This window comes from Kogia breviceps, chromosome 11, assembly GCF_026419965.1.
Source record: "Kogia breviceps isolate mKogBre1 chromosome 11, mKogBre1 haplotype 1, whole genome shotgun sequence".
Classification (NCBI taxonomy): domain Eukaryota; kingdom Metazoa; phylum Chordata; class Mammalia; order Artiodactyla; family Physeteridae; genus Kogia; species Kogia breviceps.
In genome coordinates this window covers 51,421,748-51,441,418 of record NC_081320.1, presented here as the reverse complement: position 1 = coordinate 51,441,418, position 19,671 = coordinate 51,421,748, and the positions used below count along the sequence as shown (strand labels likewise).

Sequence of the window (19,671 nt, the reverse complement as noted above, 5' to 3'; positions counted from 1 at the left end):
AGAAATTAAAGGAAAATAAATGTTAAACAGATGTTAGAAAATATTGTTTTCTGAAGTACACAATAAATATCTAGACCAGTGAAGGGACAAGAATATAAAAGGAGACCTTCTGGAGTCAGCTCAGAAATGATTTGATATTTTTCTAAAACAACAGGATGCTGGAAAAGATGGACCTTTGTGAGACAGTTGCCACCTTGTAATTCTTAACTGTCCAACTTCCCAACCAAGGTTTTCAAATATTTTAGATGGTGATTTAGCCAGCAGAAGGGAAAACATAAATAGAACATAATTAGTTTGCATTTACCTCTATTTGCAAAGTGTACAGTTTTTTTACCTCAAAATTTGAGAAATAGCAATTTTTATGTAAGTGCTGTCAGTTCTCCCTTATCTGGGGACAGCCATAAACGTCTCTCACCACATCACAACTACATGCCGTGCTCACTAGCTTTTGTTGCAAAGGAACCTGCCTCGGCCTGCTTCCTGTCAGATAAATGGTGCCAACCAACATAACTTACAAGTTTAGTACATATATTATCAGAATAAAATACTAAGCCTGTACATGAGAAGATAGTGAAATATGGGTATTTACATCTTTTATTCACCAAGCACTGTAAGTAGGCCTTTTGTTTCTCTCTTACCTGCTCTTGGCTAGTTTTCTGTTTCCTGCTAGTGTTAGGGTTTCAAGTTCTGTTGATTTACAGGATGGAGGTGGGGGAGAAATGGGAAGGGGGGAAATATGGGTTTGATTGCACAAGTGGAATAAGAGATTAAACTTCTAGTTTAAAAGGAATTTAGGCTGAATAATGAAAATAGTTAAAATCCTTAATGCTGCTATTATACTGTTTTTACATTAAAGAAATAAAAATAAATTTGGGAATTTTATATGATTCATATTCTGGCTATTTTTAGAACCATGGCTAAAATTTGGCACTGATCTCAGAATGACTGATTTGGAGGCTTTTGTAGAAGCTATTTTGTCATCTTGTCAAAATGGGGAAACATCTGGACAGACAGAGCAGAGGACTTGTACAAGGCCGTCGTCAGGAAGAGACCTTAGGGTACTGTCTTCCATCTCTATGTTCTACCTGCCAGACTCACCAAAAGAATGAAATGTGCTTGTAAAAAATACCTATGTCCTAGCTCATTGTGTTTAGATGATGATAATTTTTCCAGTGATGATTTTTGTATGGAGATATGACCTTGAGGGCTGTGAGGTCCAGTGTCACTTGCAACCTGCATCCACATTAGACCTGTCTCTGTGCTGAGGCTGCTAATGTCCTTTGTAGAGGCTGATGGTATTTCTTATTACCTTGGCCTCACTCAGTGCCACCCATCTCTAGGACAATGTGCAAGATGAGTCTGCTGCCACATGGGGCTTCCTGGCTGTCCACAGTACCCAGACAGGCAGCAGATTATCCTTATCCTTGCTGGACAACCATGACCCAAGCTTACTAAATACAGCATAACTCTTGTTCATTAATTCATTATAATAATGTCTATAGTGAATTCTGTAGCAGCCACTTCCTAACTGTTATGGTTTTCTCAACATGGTCTACCCACAGTGCAGTAGAACAGAAGTCAGATTTTTTTTTTTTTACATTTTAATTATAAAAGTAACACATGTTGGGAATTCCCTGGCTGTCCAGTGGTTAAGACTCCATGCTTCCACTGCCAGGGGCACAGGTTCGATCCCTGGTCAGGAAACTAAGATCCCATAAGCCACATGGTGCAGCCAAAAAAAAAAAAAAGTAAAGTAACACATGCTCATTAAAAATTATTAAAGATTATTTAATTTTTAAATCAGTATAGAATTGTATAGAATCAGTCTTCCTTGCCTTTTGCTTTTAAAAAAAAGTCTCTCTCCCCTGAAGCAGTTGCTGTTAACAGTCTGGAAGGTGTGTTTCCTTCCAGACACTTTCTAGGCACATCAAAGTAAGGGGGTATATACATACACACACATATACTATATCTATATCCATATATATGTTGATATAGTTATATGTTCAAGTATACCTTCAAAGCATCATTTTAGTGGTTCTTAACTTTTGGATGATACTTTGTCTTAAAGAATCCAATGAAAGCTGTGGTTTCTCTTTCCCAGAAAAAAGACATGCACATATTCACTGAATTTTTCATTCCGTTTCAGGAGTTTCATGAATTCCCAGAAAGCAATCTGCCACCACCTCTACCAATCCCCTAAGGTTTATGGAGCCAGGGGCAACCAAGAAAATAGTAGTGGATTTGGATAGGGTTATTATTTACAGCAGAAACCTAATGAATCCGTATACTCAGGGTGCTCTTAGTTGAATTTTCTGGTCAACAGAGTTTATCACAAAATCTTTTTTTACAAAACTTTGAATTAAAAACGTTATAAAAAGTCTCAGTTCACTCCCTTCTGTGACAGACAAGGATCCCTCAGTACTCCATTCTCATCCGTTTGTGCCTGCTGAACTTTCACAACTGCCATCACAACACCTAAGCATTTTAGTACACCTCTTTGTCTGCACATCTGTCTCCCCGCACCCCTGCCTCCCCCCCATGGCTGTGAACTCCTTAAGGAGAGGGACCTTATCTCATCATCTTTGTGTGCTTCCCCCTCCCCATGCCTACAAAAGTCTCCACAATTGTGCATGAGATGAATGAGCATCAGAGGTGTGATGATTGAGTTGAGTATTAATCAAATCCAGTGGTTCCATTTAGTAGGGAAAAAGAAAGCATTAGAGTCAGAGAGATGTCGGTTTCAATTACAGCTCTGCACAGGCCTGACTGTGGGACCTCAGGCGAGTTTAGTTTTCTCATCTGAAAAATAGGGCTGATTTTTTTTTTTAAGGGATGATAAATCGAATTCACAGGATTAGATACTATAGGATAAATAGGATTTAGGAGATAGTCTAAAAGACATCTTTTAGAGACCCAAGGGCTGCCCGGGTCAAATCCTGGCTCTTTTATTTGCAAAATAAATTGTGCAAACTAGGGAAACTTATTTAACATCTCTTCGCCTCAGTTTCTTCATTTGTAAAAATGGGATGATAATAATACCTACCTCAGTTGGCATCTTGGGAGAATAAAATGAGTTAATATGTAGAAAGCACCTGGGATAATATCTGCACAGAGTTGGCACATATAAATGTTTGCTGTTGCTATTTTTATTATCATTATTACTACTGTTAGGAACTGTCTTCTTAGGAAGCTAAAACCAGTAACCATGAAGCAGTTTACAAGCATTTCAGGTCAGTGGCCAATTAAGTGCTAAATTGAATGGTACAAACACAATTGCTATGAGAGTTTCAGCAAAGAAAAAGGTCAGAGGGGGCTGGAGTCATCCGGAAAGGTTTATAAGCCAAAGCTTTTTAAAATCAGGTGAACTTGTGAAGATAGAGGGGTATGTTTTTGGATCTGGAGGTGGAAAGGGAACACGTTTCCAGGAATGGGTAGGGTCACTCCTTTTCATGGAAGGGGCCTGCCTTTTCTCTTGGTGGATGTTTACAATTCTGAATCTTATCCGGCTCACAATGTGGGGCTCAGGTTCTAGGTGATGAGTTGTCATAAATGGAGAGCTGAGAAAAGGGAGACTAATGCAGTTGTGTTCCCGTGGAAGACAATCAAAGCTAAATGTAGCTGGAGTCAGAGAATCTGTGACTGCTAACAGACGTAGGACTGTGCAACTAAACAAACCCCAAGGCTTACTCCCTCCCTGAGGAGGTGAGGCCACAAGCAGTTACTGTAGCATCCCTGGTGGAGCTCTGGGCCCATTCTGGCTCGATTGAGAAGGAAGGTGAAGCCTTTTGTTCTTTCAAGGGTTGCTTACCTGCCTCTTGAAGAGAATCCCCAGGGCCTAGGTTCTGGAAAGGGAAGGGAAAGCAAGGAGAACATAAAAAACAACCTTTGTCTTGTTAGCCCATGAGATTTCACGTTCATGCCCCACAAGCACTTTGCAGTAAGGAATGAGTGGGGGTTTTTTGGCTGTGTTGGGTCTTCATTGCTGCGCGCGGGCTTTCACTAGTTGTGGTGAGCAGGAGCTACTCTTCGTTGCAGTGCGCGGGCTTCTCATTGCGGTGGCTTCTCCTGTTGCGGAGCACAGGCTCTAGGTGTGCGGGCTTCAGTAGTCGTGGTACATGGGCTCAGAAGTTGTGGTTCACGGGCTCTAGAGTGCAGGCTTAGTAGTTGTGGCGCATGGGCTTAGTTGCTCCGCGGCATGTGGGATCTTCCTGGACCAGGGCTCGAACCCATGTCCCCTGCATTGGCAGGCAGATTCTTAACCACTGAGCCACCAAGGAAGCCCAGAATGAGTGTTCTTTAAAAAAATAAATAAATTCCTACCTGCTGTTTCCCACAAAGCAGAGTTCAGTTGTGGCCACTTAATGGGTGTGAAGGTTGTTACTCTGCAAAACTGAACTTTGCCCAGAGAGTTTGTATTTGCTGTCAACCAACAGCCAAAGAATGGCCCAGGAAGGCAGACGGGCCAGGTAACATTCACTGTTCCCTGGAGCCCCAGCCTAACCTGTAGTGTCCGGCCCAGGTAGGGGCTAGAGGTGAGGTGCCCAATCCTCTGGGCACTGAAGGTCCACCTGGCTTTGGACCTCATAGACCAAGGAGGTGCCTTTCCCCAGATCCCTTCTGAGGTGGAAGAAAGCAAATCACTTCCTAAATTACTTACTGTATGATCCATTAAACCATAGGTGTAACCATATGCTGGTTAGTGTACCACCACTTTAAATATGGTCTATAAGGAATTTAGAGAAAAATCTTTTCCCCCAGTATCAGGAAGTAAGTAAAATAAATAAATAAGTAAATAATAACTAACCAGATAATTCGAGTAGAGGAGTATCCGGTGGGCAAGTTATCAGACCCACCCAATTCCCTTGCTGAGACAGGTGGAAAAAAGCTGATCCTTCTTTGCATCTATGCTTATGTATGTAATTTTAGTAAATGGGGAAGAGTAAGGCAAAAGTTTAACAAACAGTCCCCTTTCCTCTCCCTGTACACATAGGGAGCTGTTGAATAAAAAGCCAAGGGAATTTGATTCTGAAGTTCCTTGAAGAGCTGAAGAAATCTCCTCACAGGGGACCTGACCCTGGGAGAATCAACTTGCAGCCCCCTGTGGGCAAGCAGCCAGAGAATCACTGCTGGAGGGACGAGACCCAGCTAGTCCCTGTTGCCCTGCATGAGCCCCCGGAGAGAAGTGGTTGCTGCATAACAGCAGCGCCATTCTTTGTAGATGGAACACCACACATAGTTTTGTACCTGGAAGCCTCTCCAATTAATAAACCACTTAACTGTGGTTTGTTAAGGAGCTGGTTTGGGGAGACAACGAGGGATTAAACTCTTATCCTTTCCTTCCATTTTATCTTATCCTTGTCCTGGAAAAGGACTGAAGATTGCGGGTGACTTTTTCCATTTCTCACCCTTATTTTGTCAGGTGCTAAATCACCCAGTCAGTCAGAATTAAGCACATGCTTCCAGCTAAGTTTTTTGAGAGATTTAAAATGTTTCAACTGTCAAAAGTATCACCATAGTCTTAGGAAAACTCAGGACTTTTGTAGGATTTCTGTGCTTTCATAGTTTTGTTGTTTTCTTCAGTTTTTTAAAATTATAAGTACAAAGAAGGGAGGAGACTCACAATCTTTTTTCAGGGACTGTTAAGGGTCTTAATCAGGCCTGATACCCCACAAAGTTTCCAGGGTGCCCTGTGGGAGGAGTATAGGGCTGCCCAAGAGGCCCAGGCCACTGGAAGAAGGATTGATTATATTTCAGGTTAAGAGGGTACCTCCCATTCCAGGAGCTCAGAACATGGACCTTGGCCTTTTGGGTGGAAGTGTATGGACATTTCTGTCTTCAAGGAGCTGTTTTGGTTCGGTTTTAACTTTATGCAAATAATACATGGATACATTGTCCTTGAGAAGCATTTAAACCTTATAATTAAGGCTAAAGTCCCCTATAACCAATACCATCCATCCTGGTTTCTTTCTCCTCTTCCCCAGCAATAATCTCTGTGGTCACTTTGAGTGTATCTCCTTCCATGGTTTTTTTATGATTTTTTACCTACCTGCATATATGGCCATATTTACAGTACTGTTTTATGTATTCCTGTAACACAAATGCAATCACACTGTATGTAGTATCCTGCAAATTGCTTTTTTCCCTCAGCAGCATGTTTTGGAACTTTTCTAAATTAGTATTACAGAGACCAACAACCCACCAAACTGATATAGAGAATATTTCCAAGTGGAAGCATCTGAACTACAGAAGATGCTGAAAGAAATCTCATTAGAACTTCCCTTATCTGATCAGAACAGAGTTCTACTAGAGCCAGCTGCCAGCACTCTCCCCCCATCACCCTTACAGCTCAAATCGGGGAGGCTAACCTTGGGCACCAGGATATCCCCCCAAAATTGTGTAAACACATCTCACCAGAACCTTCCATCCTCTGAAGTCCAAAGCCCCTCCCCTCCTATTAACCTGGTATATAAACCTTTACTCCTAGCTATTCTGGGAGCTACTCTAGAGTAGTACAGGGAGTACTATGGGTTGGTCCAGCATTCATAATATTAATACATTTTTCTCCTGTTAATTTGTGTATTGTCAGTTCATGTGCATTGCACTCCCCTCAGTCAGACCTAAGTTGGTAGAGAAGTTTTTCCTCCCAAAAGTTTATATAAATTTACCTCATTAATTTCAACTGCTGCATAGTATTACAGAGACACAATAGGTTTGGGTTTTGGTTTTTTTTTTTAATTCCCTTGGATTTTTAGGTTGTTTCCAATTTTTCCCCATGTCAAACAATACTGCAGTGAATATACTTGCACATGCCTCCCTATATACATGTGAAAATATATCTTAGAAAACAGGAATTGCTATATCATGGGTTATACGCTTTTTAGATTCTAGACACTGGCAAATAGACTGGAGTATGATAAATGTTTAACAACCAGTCTCCCATAAAAGGGGGAAGGGGCTTATTTGTAACATTTGTCCTATTTCCATTGTGTGAGTTCTCCCACCATGGCCAGTTTCAAACAACTAATATTCATTACAGAACTTGGATTTGGGACGAGTTATACACTGTCAGCTTTTGCAAGCTGGTATGAACTGGCTCCAGCACAGTTCAGGAATTCCTCAAACTCAGGATGCAGATAGATACTGGCAAATAGCCCTCCGAAGTAGCCCAACCAACTTGTACTTTCTCAAGCAGTGTATGAACGTGTCTTGATAATATTACACTTTTTTGCAAATATGAGTCAAAAAACAATACCTCATTTTGCCTTCCATTTTCCCAGTCATCAATGAGGTTGAGAATCTTTTCACATTTTATTGGTATTTCCTATTCCGTGAAATGGTCCATATCCTTTGCCTGTTTGTTTTTTCTTGTTGTTGTTGTTTTACTTATTCATCTTTTTCTTACTGATTTGTTGGAGCCCTTGATATAGTCTGAAAATATATTGTCCTTCAAGTAGTTTTCCATCTATTTTTAGAAAATAAAATTGGAGGAATATTCTCAAATTCTATTGAGTACCTGCTATATGAACATACCCATCAAGGACTGGGACTGAGAGAGAAAAGTACACATGGTGTACATCAAATTCTGTGTGTACTTGTGTACCATTGTGGTAGGGTCAGTTGAACACACATGTGCATACCACTAGTACTAATAACAAGTAATTACTGTGAAAAATAGATAGATTGTATTTTGGCTCAGTCAGGCTATTTGTCGTATTTTTCATAAGCATATTATCAATCATTTCTCTTGGGGTCACTTAGGTCACTGGACTTTTTCCTGAAGATATATATATATACCAGCACTTCTTATTCACACTGAAGTATCTTGTGAGTCTTCCTGTGAGGTTTCATCCTCATCTTTTCACTGTTGGCCCTGATCTGAAAAGGTGGAGTGCTTTTCTCTCCAGGCTGTTCTTCCCTGAAAATGACTGGCTGCCCCAGCAGCTTGCTATCTTCTGGGATGAATTAAGAAATACAGTTTTGCCCGGGAGGAAGCAAGATGGCAGAGTAGAAGGACATGCTCTCACTCCCTCTTGTGAGAACACCAGAATCACAACTAGCTGCTGGACAGTCATTGACAGGAAGACACTGGAACTCACCAAAAAAGATAACCCACATCCAAAGACAAAGGAGAAGCCACAATGAGATGGTAGGAGGGGTGCAATCACAGTAAAATCATATCCCATAACTGCTGGGTGGGTAACTCACAGACTGGAGAACACTTACCACAGAAGTCCACCCACTGGAGTGAAGGTTCTGAGTCCCATGTTAGGCTTCCCAACCTGGGGGTCCGGCAATGGGAGGAGGAATTCCTAGAGAATCAGACTTTGAAGCCTAGTGGGATTTGATTGCAGGACTTCAACAGGACTGGCAGAAACAGAGACTACACTCTTGGAGGGCACACACAAAGTGTGCACATCAGGACCCAGGGGAAGGAGCAGTGACCCCAGGGGAGACTGAACCAGACCTGCCTGCTAGTGTTGGAGGGTCTCTTGCAGAGGCAGGAGGTGGCTGTGGCTCACCGTGGGGACAAGGACACTGTCAGCAGAAGTTCTGGGAAGTACTCCTTGGTGTGAGCCCTCCCGGAGTCTGTCATTAGCCCCACCAAAGAGCCCAGGTAGGCTCCAGTGTTGGGGTGCCTCAGGCCAAACAACCAACAGGGAGGGAACACAGCCCCACCCATCAGCAGTCAAGCAAATTAAAGTTTTACTGAGCTCTGCCCACCACCAGTCCCTCCCATCAGGAAACTTACAAAAGCCTCTTAGATAGCCTCATCCACCAGAGGGCAGACAGCAGAAGCAAGAAGAACTACAATCCTGCAGCCTGTGGATCAAAAACCACATTCACAGAAAGATAGAGAAGATAAAAAGGCAGAGGGCTATGTACCAGATGAAGAAACAAGATAAAACCCCAGAAAAACAACTAAATGAAGTGAAGATAGGCAACCTTCCAGAAAAAGAATTCAGAATAATGATAGTGAAGATGATCCAGGACCTCAGAAAAAGAATGGAGGCAAAGATCGAGAAGATGCAAGAAATGTTTAACAAAGGCCTAGAAGAATTAAAGAACAAACAAACAGAGATGAACAATACAATAACTGAAATGAAAACTGCACTAGAAGTAATCAATAGCAGAGTAACTGAGGCAGAAGAAAGGATAAGTGACCTGGAAGACAGAATGGTGGAATTCACTGCTGAGGAACAGAATAAAGAAAAAAGAATGAAATGAAATGAAGACAGCCTAAGAGACCTCTGGGACAACATTAAACGCAACAACATTCTCATTATAGGGGTCCCAGAAGGAGAAGAGAGAGAGAAAGGACCCAAGAAAATATTTGCAGAGATTATAGTCGAAAACTTCCCTAACATGGGAAAGGAAATAGCCACCCAAGTCCAGGAAACACAGCGAGTCCCATACAGGATAAACCCAAGGAGAAACATGCTGAGACCTATAGTAATCAAATTGGCAAAAATTAAAGACAAAGAAAAATTATTGAAAGCAACAAGGGAAAAATGACAACATACAAGGGAACTCCCATAAGGTTAACAGCTGATTTCTCAGCAGAAACTCTACAAGCCAGAAGGGCGTGGCATGATATACTTAAAGTGATGAAAGGGAAGAACCTACACCTAAGATTACTCTACCCAGCAACGATCTCATTCACATTCAATGGAGAAATAAAAAGCTTTACAGACAAGCAAAAGCTAAGAGAATTCAGCACCACCAAACCAGCTCTACAACAAATGCTAAAGGGACTTCTCTAAGTGGGAAACACAAGAGAAGAAAAGGACCTACAAAAACAAACCCAAAACAGTTAAGAAATGGTAATAAGAACATACATATCGATAATTACCTTAAACGTGAATGGATTAAATGCTCTAAACAAAAGACACAGGCTTGTGGAGTGGATACAAAAGAAAACCAGACCCATATGTATACTGTCTACAAGACACCCACTTCAGACCTAGGGACACATTCAGACTGAAAGTGAGGGGATGGAAAAAGATATTCCATGCAAATGGAAATAAAAAGAAAGCTGGAGTAGCAATACTCATATCAGATAAAATAGACTTTAAAATAAAGAATGTTACAAGAGACAAGGAAGGACACTACATAATGATCAAGGGATCAGTCCAAGAAGAAGATATAACAATTTTAAATATATATGCACCCAACGTAGGAGCACCTCAATACATAAGGCAACTGCTAACAGCTCTAAAAGAGGAAATCGACAGTAACACAATAATAGTGGGGAACTTTAACACCTCACTTACACAAATGGACAGATCATCCAAAATGAAAATAAATAAGGAAACAGAAGCTTTAAATAACACAATAGACCAGATAGATTTAATTGATATTTAGAGGACATTCCATCCAAAAACAGCAGATTACACTTTCTTCTCAAGTGCACACGGAACATTCTCCAGGGTAGATCACATCTTGGGTCACAAATCAAGCCTCAGTAAATTTAAGGAAATTGAAATCATATCCAGCATCTTTTCTGACCAAAATGCTATGAGATTAGAAATGAATTACAGGGAAAAGAATGTAAAAAACACAAACACACAGAGGCTAAACAATACATTACTAAATAAGCAAGAGATCACTGAAGAAATCAAAGAGGAAATCAAAAAATACCTAGAGATAAATGACAATGAAAACATGATGATCCAAAACCTATGGGATGCAGCAAAAACAGTTCTAAGAGGGAAGTTTATAGCTATAGAAGCCTACCTCAAGAAACAAGAAAAATCTCAAATAAACAATCTAACCTTACACCTAAAGGAACGAGAGAAAGAAGAACAAAGAAAACCCAAAGTTAGCAGAGAGAAAGAAATCATAAAGATCAGAGCAGAAATAAATGAAATAGAAACAAAGCAAACAATAGCAAAGATCAATAAAACTAAAAGCTGGTTCTTTGAGAAGATAAGCAAAATTGATTAATCATTAGCCAGACTCATCAAGAAAAAGAGGGAGAGGACTCAAATCAATAAAATTAGAAATGAAAAAGGAGAAGTTACAACAGACACCACAGAAATACAAAGCATCCTAAGAGACTACTACAAGTAACTCTATGCCAATAAAATGGATAACCTGGAAGAAATGGACAAATTCTGAGGTATAACCTTCCAAGACTGAACCAGGAAGAAATAGAAAACATGAACAGACCAATCACAAGTAATGAAATTGAAAATGTGATTAAAAATCTTCCAACAAAATTCCAGGACCAGATGGCTTCACAGGTGAATTCTATCAAACATTTAGAGACTAGCTAACATCCATCCTTCTCAAACTCTTCCAAAAAATTGCAGAGGAAGGAACACTCCCAAACTCATTCTATGAGGCTACCATCACCCTGATACCAAAACCAGACAAAGATACTACAAAAAAAGAAAATTACAGACCAATATCACTGATGAATATAGATGCAAAAATCCTCAACAAAATACTAGCAAACAGAATCCAACAACACATTAAAAGGATCATATGCTATGATCAAGTGGGTTTATCCCAGGGATGCAAGTATTCTTCAATATAAGCAAATCAATCAATGTGATTCACCATATTAACAAATTGATGAATAAAAACCATATGATCATCTCAATAGATGCAGAAAAAGCTTTTGACAAAATTCAACACCCTTTTATGATAAAAGCTCTCCAGAAAGTGGGCACAGAGGGAACCTAACTCAACATAATAAAGGCCATATATGACAAACCCACAGCAAACATTCTCAATGGTGAAAAACTGAAAGCATTTCCTCTAAGATCAGGAGCAAGACAAGGATGTCCGCTCTCATCACTTTTTTTTTCTTTTTTTCTTTTTTTTTTTTTTTTTGCGGTACGCAGGCTTCTCACTGTTGTGGCCTCTCCTGTTGCGGAGCACAGGCTCCGGACACGCAGGCCCAGCGGCCATGGCTCACGGGCCCAGCCGCTCTGCAGCACGTGGGATCCTCCCGGACTGGGGCACGAACCTGTGTCCCCTGCATCAGCAGGCGGACTCTCAACCACTGCGCCACCAGGGAAGCCCCCACTCTCACCACTATTATTCAGCATAGTTTTGGAAGTCCTAGCCATGGCAATCAGAGAAGAAAAAGAAAGAAAAGGAATACAAATTGGAAGAGCAGAAGTAAAACTGTCACTGTTTGCAGATGACATGATACTATACATAGAGAATCCTAAAAATGCCACCAGAAAACTACTAGAGCTAATCAATGAATTTGGTAAAGTTGCAGGATACAAAATTAATGCACAGAAATCTCTTGCATTCCTACACACTAATGATGAAAAATCTGAAAGAGAAATTAAGGACACACTCCCATTTACCATTGCAACAAAAAGAATAAAATACCTAGGAGTAAGCCTACCTAGGGAGACAAAAGACATGTATGCAGAAAACTATAAGACACTGATGCAAGAAATTAAAGATGATACCAACAGATGGATAGATATACCATGTTCTTGGATTGGAAGAATCAATATTGTGAAAATGACTATACTACCCAAAGCAATCTACAGATTCAATGCAATACCTATCAAATTACCAATGGCATTTTTTACAGAACTAGAACAAAAAATCTTAAAATTTGTTTGGAGACTCGAAAGACCCCGAATAGCAAAAGCAGTCTTAAGGGAAAAAAATGGAGCTGGAGGAATCAGACTCCCTGACTTCAGACTATACCTCAAAGCTACAGTAATCAAGACAATATGGTACTGGCACAAAAACAGAAACATAGATCAATGGAACAAGATAGAAAGCCCAGAGATACACCCACACACCTATGGTCAGCTAATCTATGACAAAGGAGGTAAGGATGTACAATGGAGAAAAGACAGTCTCTTCAGTAAGTGGTGCTGGGAAAACTGGACAGCTACATGTAAAAGAATGAAATTAGAACACACCCTAACACCATACACAAAAATAAACTCAAAATGGATTTGAGACCTAAATGTAAGACCGGACACTATAAAAGTCTTAGAGTAAAACATAGGAAGAACACTCTTTGACATAAATCACAGCAAGATCTTTTTTGATCCACCTCCTAGAGTAATGGAAATAAAAACAAAAATAAACAAATGGGACCTACTGAAACGTAAAAGCTTTTGCACAGCAAAGGAAACTACCAACAAGACGAAAAGACAGCCCTCAGAATGGGAGAAAATATTTGCAAACAAATCAACGGACAAAGGATTAATCTCCAAAATATATAAACAGCTCATGCAGTTCAATATTAAAAAAGCAAACAACACAATCCAAAAATGGGCAGAAGACCTAAATAGACATTTCTCCAAAGGAGACATACAGATGGCCAAGAAGCATATGAAAAACTGCTCAACATCACTGATTATTAGAGAAATGCAAATCAAAACTACAATGAGGTATCACCTCACACCATTTAGAATGGGGATCATCAGAAAATCTACAAACAACAAATGCTGGAGAGGGTGTGGAGTAAATGGAACCCTCTTGCAGTGTTGGTGGGAATGTAAATCAATACAGCCACTATGGAGAACAGTATGGAGGTTCCTTAAAAAACTAAAAATAGAATTACCATACGATCCAGCAATCCCACTACTGGGCAAATACCCAGAGAAAACCATAATTCAAAAAGACATATGCACCCCAATGTTCATTGCAGCACTATTTACAATAGCCAGGTCATGGTAGCAACCTAGATGCCCATTGACAGATGAATGGTTAAAGAAGTTGTGGTACAGGGCTTCCCTGGTGGCGCAGTTGTTGAGAATCCGCCTGCCGATGCAGGGAACACGGGTTCGTGCCCCGGTCCGGGAAGATCCCACATGCCACTGAGCGGCTGGGCCCGTGAGCCATGGCCGCTGAGCCTGCGCGCCCGGAGCCTGTGCTCCGCAACGGGAGAGGCCACAACAGTGAGAGGCCCGCATATCACACACACACACAAAAAAAAGAAGTTGTGGTACATATATACAGTGGAATATTATTCAGCCATAAAAAGGAAAGAAATTGGGTCATTTGTAGAGACGTGGATTGATCTAGAGACTGTCATACAGAGTGAAGTAAGTCAGAGAAAAACAAATATCCTATATTAACGCATGTATGTGTAACCTAGAAAAATGGTACAGATGAACCGGTTTGCAGGGCAGAAGTTGAGACACAGATGTAGAGAGCAAATTTATGGACACCAAGCGGGGAAAGCCGCAGGGGAGTGGGGATGGTGGTGTGATGAATTGGGCGATTGGAATTGACATGTATACACTGATGTGTATAAAATTGATGACTAATAAGAACCTGCTGTATAAAAAAAATAAAATTCAAAAATTAAAGAAAATAAATAATTTACCTTGAAGGGTAACATAAGCTCACCAAATTAACTGTGTGCACAAGTAGTAAAGCTTTCTGAACAATATACAATATGTCTTATATAAATTTATAAGGGTGAATTTTGTATACTATTTTATGCTTTATTATATGCATTGAAACATTTTTTCAGTTTTATCTCAAATATATTAAAAATAAAAAATTCAATCTACAGTTTTTCTCTGGAGTGGACTGTTCCCATAATCCCTCAAATGCAGGACACAGGAGATGGCCTGTTTTTACAAAGACAGGGCTGTGGAGAAGAAAACAATAGAGGTGTCATCTGAGATGGGAGTGGTTATCTGCCAAATGCAATTATGACTGCTTATAATTTGCTGCTCAGAGAGATTTCATACTTGAACCGTATATTAAAAGTTCTAAGTTGAAAAGATACTGAAATGGTACCAGGTGGTAATTCAGACGTTAGGGAGGGAAACTCTTGAATCCTCAGGTTTCCTGACATTCTTGCCCTTCCTCCTTCCCCCAGTACCATGCCCAGTACTGGTTTTAGTGAATTCTGAACGAGGATCTTGAGTCTCTGAATTCGCACTTAACTGAAAATGGTAGCTTTGGTAATATGTTAGAGCAGCAAGTGGTTCTTAACCAGGGATAGACATCAGAATCTCCTGGGGAGTATCTATTAACATGCCAAGTCTGCTGAATCAGAGTCTGGGTGGAGGGCAGGCATATGTATTTGGTGAAAAGTTCTGGAATAATTTTTTTTAATTGAAGTATAGTTGACTTACAATATCGTACACAGATATTATAAATATCAGGTGCACAGCACAGTGATTCAGCTTTATGTATGTGTGTGTGTATATATGTACATACATATATGACTTTATGCATATATATATGACTTTTCAGATTCTTTTCCCTTATAGGTTATTACAAAATATTAAGTATAGTTCACCATGCTATACAGTAGATCCTTGTTAGTTAGCATTTTATATATAGTAATGTGTATATGTTAATCCCATCCTCCTAATTTATCCACCCCCTCTTCTCCTTTGGTAACCATAAGTTTGTTTTCTATGTCTGTGAGTCTATTTCTGTTTTGTAAATGAGTTCGTTTGTATCTTTTTTTTTTTTTTTCAGATTCCACATGTAAGCGATATCATATGATATTTGTCTTTCTCTGTCTGGCTTACTTCACTTAGTAAAATAATCTCTAGTTCCATCCTTGTTGCTACAAATGGCATTATTTCATTCTTTTTTATGGCTGAGCAGTATTCAATCGTGTATATGTACCACATCTTTATCCATTCATCTGTTGATGGACATTTAGATTGCTTCCATGTCTTGGCTACTGTAAATAGTGCTGCTATGAACATTGGGGTCCATGTAGCATTTTGAATTATAGTTTTCTCTGGATATATGCCCAGGAGTGGGATTGCAAGATCATATGGTAACTCTGGTTTTTAAGGAACCTCCATAGTGTTCTCCACAGTGACTGTACCAATTTACATTCCCACCAACAATATAGGAGGGTTCCTTTTTCTCCACACCCTCTCCAGCATTTATTATTTGTAGACTTTTTGATGATGGCCATTCTGACCAGAGTGATGTGATATACCTCATTATAGGTTTGATTTGCATTTCTCTAATAATTAACGATGTTGAGCATCTTTTCATGTGTTTTTTGGGCCATTTGTATGTTTTCCCTGGAGAAATGCCTACTTAGATCTTCTACCCATTTTCTGATTGGGTTGTCTGTTTTTTTGATATTGAGCTGTATGAGCTGTTTGTATATTTTGGAAATTAATCCCTTGGAATAATTCTGATGTGCCCTCATGACTAGGAACAACTATTCTATACTAGTGCCATTCTGTGGCAAGATTGGTACAGACATTCAGAATAAGTGTTAGAAACACTTATAGCAATGTCTGTTGAATGTAATAAGAAGGTTGAGCTTATACAGGCATACCTGGTAGATTCTACAGGGTTTGTTCCAGACCACCACAATAACGTGAATATCACAATAAAGCAAATACCCCAATAAGACAAATACCACATTAAAGTGAATCACACAAATTTTTTTATTTCTCAGTGCATATAAAGGTTATGTTTGCATTATACTGTAGTCTAAGTGTGCAATAACATTTCGTCTAAAAAAAAGTATATAAAAATAGGACATGGGGAGGGGAAAGGGTAAGCTGGGGCGAAGTGAGAGAGTGGCATGGACTTATATATACTACCAAATGTGAAATAGATAGCTAGTGGGAAGCAGCTGCACAGCACAGGGAGATCATCTCAGTGCTTTGTGACCACCTAGAGGGGTGGGATAGGGAGGGTGGGAGAGAGATGCAAGAGGGAGGAGATACAGGGATATGTGTATATGTATAGCTGATTCTCTTTGTTATAAAGCAGAAACTAACACACCATTGTAAAGCAATTATACTCCAATAAAGATGTTAAAAAAGATACTTTATTGATTAAAAAAAATGCTAACCATTGTCTGACAGCACAGGGTTTCCACAAACCTTCAATTTGTAAAAGTAGCAGTATCTGAAGTGCAATAAAACGAGGTATGCCTGTATTGTGCATATCTTTAATTTCATTTTGTGTTTTACAAAATTATGTATCTTAAAAAATTATCAGGCTGTGATAGATTGGAAATTTTTTAAATTCTCTGGTTTGGCAGTTTTCTGATCTTAGGTGAGTAAGTCTCAATGACCCCTTCTGGTAGGTCATTGAGAGGATTAGTGGTAATGAATGTATCTAAAGCACTTAGCACAGTGCCTGACATTAATAGAAGTTAATGGGATTCCTTCACAGAACAGTTCCTAACAAAACTATCTTCCATTTGGCTGTCGAAGAACCCAGAATCATGGAGTGTTGTGAGTGAATCTTTTTATTCAGGCTCATGCATCATATTCTAACCAACCTAGAGTACATGGCATGGCAGAGATTTGAGTGCCTCTATAAACTGTTCAACCATGAGTAAGGGGGCTTAGTGGCCATGGCACTTATAGGCCAACCCCTGGCTAGCAGATCTTCCCCCAGTCTCCTTCCTGTCTCCTCTCATATTCCCCTTCCCCATAGTCCTTCTGTCTGTTTCTTCCCCCAAAAATCCCAACTGCTTTTATTTCTTAAAAAGCACAGTTATTTTCTGTTCCTGAAGGAGCATGGGGGGTAGAAATTTCTGGCCACTGTGGTCTGGCCTCCTGTTCAAGCATCTAAAAATAACCAGACCATTCATACTGGGCCAATTAACCTCCTGCTGGCATTGGTGCTATGTCCTTATTGTGCTAAGAGAGTATCTGTTCCTTCTTTTGAGGTATTACGAAAAGTCCCTTTCTCTTACCTTCACCTTGGTAGACATCAGTATCATTATTACTGGGGGCAGTGTTGCGTGATGGTTAAATATAGATACTTTGGAGCCAGGAACTTTGGACTGAACTCTGACTCTGCTCCTAGTTAGCTATGTGGCTTAGGGAAAACATAATTTTTAAAAATTATCGTAATTAATATTAGAAGCAATAATATCAGGGCTATTTATTCTAGTGGCGATTGAGTTTGGGCCCTAGCCTAACTTGAATATTCAAGAAAGTGAAATGTAGTAAAAGGCTTTAACAGGACTTCTTTTCTTCCAAGATTCCACAGTTCTTTTGGATGACAGCACAGATCACTGATTTGGTCTGACTAATTCTGAAGTTCTCTGAGTAAGGTTTTTCAATTTAAGTAATGTGATTTAAAATTCCTCTGTGATTGGGACTTCCCTGGTGGTCCAGTGGTTAAGACTCCACACGCTTCTACTGCAGGGGCCGCATGTTTGCTCCCTGGTCGGGGAACTAAGATCCTGCATGCCACACAGCCCAAAAAATAATCATAATAATAAAATAAATAAATAAATGTAAAAAGAAACAGGTGAAATTAGTTTTAAAAAAAATTCCTCTGTGATTTAAAAGTTACTTCCTATAAACCAGAAGAAGTCTAGAATCTTGATTAGCTCAGATTAAAAATTGTATCAAGAATACTTCCATTTTCTTTCCTTTTTTTAAAATTGGAATATTGTTGCTTTACACTCCTGCGTCAGTTTCTGCTGTACAGCAAAATGAATCGGCCATACGTATACATATATCCCCTTTTTTTGGATTTCCTTCCCATATAGGTCAGCACAGAGCACTGAGTAGAATTCCCTGTGCTACACAGTAGGTTCTCATTAGTTACCTATTTTATCTACCGTTTTCTTGAGCCTAAATTCCTATGGAGATTTAATTCTAGCAACTAATTAGCTGTTTGCTTCTCCATCTTTCTTCTTTTTATCTCCACTGACTTGTTCACCCTTCAGGCCTAAGCTCAGACAACACTCTCTCAGGAAAGCTGCCTCTGAGCCTCCAAGTCAAGCACATGGACCCCTTTTCTGGCTTCACCGGAGAGGATTGTACCTGGATGCCCCACCAATTGGTAAACTTCTTATAGCCTGCCTCCCACTGTCCTGTCTCCCCCTCACTTTCACCTCCCTAGTACCTGCCCATCCTTCAGTCCTCAGATCAAATGGTATACCCCCTATGGAAGCTTTCCCCATTATACAGAGCTATATTCTCCTGTGGTTTTTCTTTCATAGCATTTATCACAAGTCATTTTTTAAATGTTCTTTTTTCATGAATGTCTGTCTCACTTAGACTATAAACTCCGTGGAGGCGGGACCATGTTTGCATTTGCTTACTGCTGTGTCCCCATCGTTTAGCATGGTACCTTGCTCCCTGTAGCAGTTACTAAATATTTATTGGCTAATAAAGGATGCTGTTTCATTCATTCATCTCCTTTAGGACGAACTGTCTTATTGATATTTGTGGCCTCCACAGGCCACGGGTATACAAGCTCTTTATGGTATGAGAGAGAAAGGCAGGAAAATAGGTCTGCATTGAGGCAAACAAGGTAGAAAAATAGGTCTCTATCACCTGTGAACTATTCTTATCAAAAGTTAAACCTGAACCTAATCAAGCCCTTAGGTCTAACTCCTATTTTGCAAGAAATAAAGAGATAGAATATTTGATAACACCATGAGGAAGCAATCAAACAAATCCAGAAATTTTAAAACATTCTGCAAGACAACTGGCCTAGACAAAAAAGGTCATGAAAAGAAAAGGTTGGGATGATTCTAAATTAAAAGATTAAACAGGCATAATATACAAATGCATTATATGATCCTTGATTGGATCCTCATTGGTAAAAGGCAATTACAAAAGATATTTTAACTACAATTTGAGAAGTTGGAATATGGACGCTATAATTAGGATGCTACTTTGGAATTGTTGTTACTTTTCTTAAATATCTTATGTAGAAAAATGTCCTCATTCTTAAAAGATATATGATAAAATATTTAGG

General features: G+C 39.7%; 1 long non-coding RNA gene across 1 annotated transcript; it reads left to right on the top strand.

The window, feature by feature from the left end:
• Positions 1-1,012: 1,012 nt before the first annotated feature.
• On the top strand, positions 1,013-19,102 carry LOC136792151 (uncharacterized). Its single transcript, XR_010835533.1, has 2 exons — positions 1,013-1,058; positions 18,632-19,102. It is a non-coding gene; the product is annotated as an uncharacterized lncRNA (long non-coding RNA).
• The last annotated feature ends 569 nt before the right edge of the window (positions 19,103-19,671 follow it).